Source organism: Panthera pardus, unplaced genomic scaffold (assembly GCF_024362965.1).
Source record: "Panthera pardus isolate Hobbes unplaced genomic scaffold, ASM2436296v1 HiC_scaffold_21, whole genome shotgun sequence".
NCBI lineage: Eukaryota > Metazoa > Chordata > Mammalia > Carnivora > Felidae > Panthera > Panthera pardus.
In genome coordinates, this window is record NW_026526777.1 from 16405825 (window position 1) to 16410853 (window position 5029).

The window sequence follows — 5029 nt, forward strand, 5'->3', positions numbered from 1 at the left end:
GTGCAAAAAACTATTCTATGCAGATGATAATCACAGGCATACATACACCCAAACATACTATATCCCTGTTTACAAAAAGCTTGGGAAATCTTGAGTGTGATAGTCATGTTTCCTTCAGTATGGTATCCTCAATTCTCAGATCAGAATTTCTTGCTAGGTAGGAGGTTCATAAGGGGGAAAAAATGAATGAATGTGAAAACCAAAGTAAGGAATTAATTCTATTTAGATGGTGCGACGTGTGTGTGTGTGTGTGTGTGTGTGTGTGTGTGTGTGTAAGAGAGAAAGAGAGAGAGAGAAAGAGAGAATGAGGAAAAGAATGAAATACTCACACTGTTAGCAGTAGTTTCCTCCAGTGACATGAATTATACTTCCCTGGAAAAATAACAAAAGCCTGACTTTCCCCTTCATTAATGGAGAGAAACTTAGACACATTCTTTCCTTTAATTCTTTCTTGACTCTGTTTGTTGAGGTGGGTTGTGAAGATGTTCATAAAAAACACATTTGAATTTGATAGTCAGCAGTAGGTAGGTGTTTAAATAATATTTCCAGTAAGAGAAGAGAATCCTCTTTAAGAAAGACATATTTGCAAATTCTCCCTCTGGTTTCACATTCCATACTGTTTTCGGGTAACATAAGTTCATGCCATTCATTTTCAATAACAAGGTGTATATGAAAAAAATAAAAGATTCATGGGTTAAAGCATCTGTACTGTCAGCTCTTTTCTTCATATAGTCTCCCCACTTCTCTTTATCTTACTTTTTCTCTCCTTCTGCTTCTAGTCATTAGGACATTTGCTTGTATATCCATCTCTCTTATTTGCTGAGAAAAAAGAAAAACCATGGATCTATAAACTCTCTAAAAATATTCATATGTTTTATATTTTACAGGAACGAATCCCAACAACTTAAAAAATCATAATGGCTTCAAGAGCATGACATTGAACATTAGCAAAGAAGTTTAAAAATAATTTCAGTTTTTTTTTACCTGATGCCTGCTAGACAAGTCCAATCTGTTCTATTTATTGTCTACATAACTTCTTGAAGAGGAAAAATGAAATCCTGCTTAAAGAGATTTATGCAGTTAGCTGTGTATATGATATAATACAATGGGAGGTACCCAAACAGCTTTTCAGGAAAGTGTTCTTTTAAATGGTTGGAAATACCCTTGTTCTCAATTTGCATATTATGCCTTTAAAGCTTAACCCTTTATTCCTCAAAAGAAACCATGGGGTTTAACTTCAAAGTCTCCATTCATATGATTCAATCAATGAAGGGATTGCCTACGATTACATTTTAAAACTTGTGACTTTATTGCACATCCCTGGAACATATGGCTTTGGTTTCCTCTCTTCCATTGTTTGCTAACAGCCAATGGGTTTTCAAAATTCAGGGTAAGGTTCTCACCATCTTGTTATGTTGACTTAATACATATCGTGGGTCAATCCCAATTAAAAACAAATGGCAACAAATCAAAACCAGAAAAAGGAGGAAGAAGAAGAGAAGAAAGGAAGAGAAGGAGGAAGGGGACAGGAGGAGGAAGAAGAAATCCTTAGAAGTGTATCTTTAAGTGAGTTCTCTTATCTTCAAAATTTTAGTCACCTGTAAAGGCTTGATATAAGTGCCATCTAAAATTGCATTGGCTTTCAAACTGCACCTCAAAAGAAGCAGAGGTTCTCGGATATTCACAGTGGATGAGGTATTCTCAATATTTTATTATAAAACCTTTCAAACTAAACAAAATTCCAATTAAAGTAGAGGCAAGAAGCACTTGATATTACTTTTCTTGAATTGATAAAATTTTATCAGGAAGGGGTTAAATCTTTATAATTAATCAGAAAAATAATAAGTATCTGACAATTCTGAGATTAGATTTCTGCTATTATATGTTTTGGAAAGAAAACTATAAAAAGTATTTAATGATTCTTTCAGTCTTACTTTTCCCAGTGATACATTTCCGAAATGTCTGCTATCTTGATTGATATATGTGACCTTGCCATCTAAGTAGCCAATTAGAAGGGGCACTTCTGGTATGGCCGTTAGAAGTCTACAGACTCTATACTAAAATGGCATTTAGGTTACCCATTAAAAAGAGCTTTAAAAGCCAAAAAAATGTTTCCAGTAAATCTCTCTTAAGCTCCTCTACAGGCAGCTTTCTAAGCTGGGTCTTTTGGCCCAGAGTAGGGATGAAATTCTTTAGTTCTTTCAACCTTTCTGACTGCTTGTCAATCAGGATATAATATCCCTAAGTTTAAAACACAAAATCCACATTTTGGATTTGTGAAAAGGGTGGTTAATCCTATTTCAAAGAACATAATACAAATTAAATAGTGGGGGATCAATTCAACTGCAAGACTATCACTTCTTAAAAACATAAACAGGAAAGTTATTTGAAATTTTAAGTATCATCATTCTAACATTCAGATGTGGCTAATGAGATACCTTGAGTTAATTGTATATTAAATAGTTTAAGATACTAACAGTGTCATGTTGGAGACAAATAGAAAAAATGTGCATCCCTTTATTCACTTATCCAAGTATCTTCTTATGTTTTGAACCAAGTGGTAAACAATAAAGCGTTACAATAAAAAAATATATATACCCTATATAAACTCCATGGTTGCCCCATCTGTTTGCATGTCACTGTCAACTCCCATGAATCTACCTAGCGGAGGGCCTGGGGGACAAGGAAGATGCAATGGCTCTGGGGCCAGGACGAGTGGAAATGACTGTTCCTACTGTCCAGTAATGCAGGGTCAGAAAACAAACTACAACAGACTATATTTAAAATTTCAACATTTTTGTTCCTCTGGAATTTTTTTCATTATTTTGAGTTTTTAGATATTTATCTTGATTACCACGTTTTCTGGCAAAAATTCCCTTCATTTCATTCTTAATGTGTATTTATTTGTTTTGAAAGAGAGAGAGAGAGAGCACGCAGGGAAGGGGCAGAGAGAGAGGAAGAGAATCCCAAGCAGGCTCCGTGCTGTCAGCGCAGAGCACGATGTGGAGCTCAAACTCCGGAACTGTGAGATCGTGACCTGAGCTGAAATCGAGAGTCAGACGCTTACCCGACTGAGCCACCCAGGTGCCCCACCCCTTCATTTCTTTCTTCAGGTTCATGACTCATTCACATCACTGCAATCCCTGCCCTGAAGAATGCTAAAGCACAAGCAAAATTTGTACCCCTGGAAGAGTCGAAGGAATTAGATTAAACAGAGGAACTATCAGACAACAAGAGAAAATATTTGGGAGCTGACACTCATATCACTGTTGCTGGTACAACGAGGCTATCTTCTCACTGCTGATTTAATCAGGAGAAATTCTAAAATGCTTGAGCAGAGGGAGGTCCAGGACTGCCATCAACTTATTAATCAATCCAAAAAGTCCTGAATTTCTACTTTGAGATTTCTGCCGCTGAATGGAACTTAGCTATAAAGAAACATTTCTCTACCATGAGATCCTACATTTAAGCATTTTCTAAAGTTAACTGATGAGAATTCTTAATCTCCCCTCTATGGATCCCCATGATAAAGGATTCAATTTAATCTTGCCTTAAGGACAGAGGCTGTTTGTTTAACTCTCTTTTCTCAAGTGGTAGAAATTAAAGCTTTAATCTCAATGCAGCACCAAATTAGCAGGGACATATCCCCAAATTTTGTCACTTACTCATCTCTGATAGTTCCCAAAGCTGCAGCCACTTGTCCTGTGAGTCATCTCGCTGCGCCCTCTGGTATTGTGTATTCAAATCAACCTGCAAAGGGACAAAAGGAATGCTGCTCTCTTTTCCTCTGATAATGGATAATTGAGCCCACTATTATTTTATCACCAGCCCCTGCGATTTCCAAATAGTCTTAACAGGTTGCACTGTATAAAATCAAACTAGGGAATGGTTCTTTTGGAAATTAGCATGTTCAATCAAAATCCAGCCGGCTTGCCTTTTTCAAAGCATCTGTTGTCATTTCAAATTCATGAACCACTTTAGCACTGTCTGTGACATCAATTGGCTTTTGAGCGATCAGTTCCTAGTATGTAGCAATATGTGTTCCACTGAATGTTAGTAAAAGACAGCATCAGCCTTTGATGGCTTATCAAAGTGTTTTGATTTAGCTACCTTTCAGAATCATTTTTGTGGTTTGCTTTGGGGTTTTAGCCTAGGAAGATCCATTCATCTGAGAGAAATGGGGGAAATCCAGTAAGGCAGATCTCAGCGTCACAGCTTTTGTTCTGTCCCCCAAAGAGCAATTCTTTTCCTTAAGAGTTAAAGAGGCAATGTCTCAGTCAGTAGTATTCATATACCCTCCTTAACAGACCCGAGCTCTGCCGTTACAATTCAACAGAAATTCTTCTTATACGTATAGTCAAGAAATTAAAAAATAAGAACGTAAATTATGTAAACAGTGTCTTTTTCAATAACTTAGTTTATGAAAAATTTACCTAGGAAGGGAGGACCTCACTAACATCGATCAGTGCTTCTCAAACTTTAGACTGCTTAACAAATAACCAGACTTGCTTGTTAAAAATGCAGATTTCCCAGCCTCATCCTCAAAGACTTGGATTCTAATTTTGTAGACTAACAGTCAGCCTTGAAACATACCATTCCTTCTGATTATGATGCAATTAGTCCAAGGATCTCAATCTGAAGGAAAAAATCCATGCATTTTGAGGTATATAATCACACATGGCACATAGAATCACACTGGGCCCTCAACAACTATTAGCTCCTTTGCTTTATTTCAACGCCCAGTTTTGTTACCTGAAAGGCAGCATGCTAAAATTAATACCTGCCAAATTCTAATTTGCAATTATACATTAAATTTAGTAATTTTTTCTCAGGAAAAAAATTTTTTTTTCCAAAGCCTAAGTTTGAGTGGACTTTTTCTTGTGGTAATATTCGCCATACAGTCTTCAAGTTTATAATGAATGTCAAAGAGAAAAGAAAATGCAAGTATTACCAAAAAAAAAAAAAAATTCCAGCAACTCTCTTTCTGGAATGTGTCTATTCCCTAGAGTAAGTAACACTTCTAGTAGAA

The 5029-nt window shown here is 36.3% G+C and overlaps 1 long non-coding RNA gene across 1 annotated transcript; it reads right to left on the reverse strand.

The window, feature by feature from the left end:
• Positions 1-290: 290 nt before the first annotated feature.
• Positions 291-4533, reverse strand: LOC109276698 (uncharacterized). Its single transcript, XR_002084799.2, has 3 exons — positions 4434-4533; positions 3666-3750; positions 291-819 (listed from the first exon to the last, which is right to left on the reverse strand). It is a non-coding gene; the product is annotated as an uncharacterized LOC109276698 (long non-coding RNA).
• Positions 4534-5029: the final 496 nt, after the last annotated feature.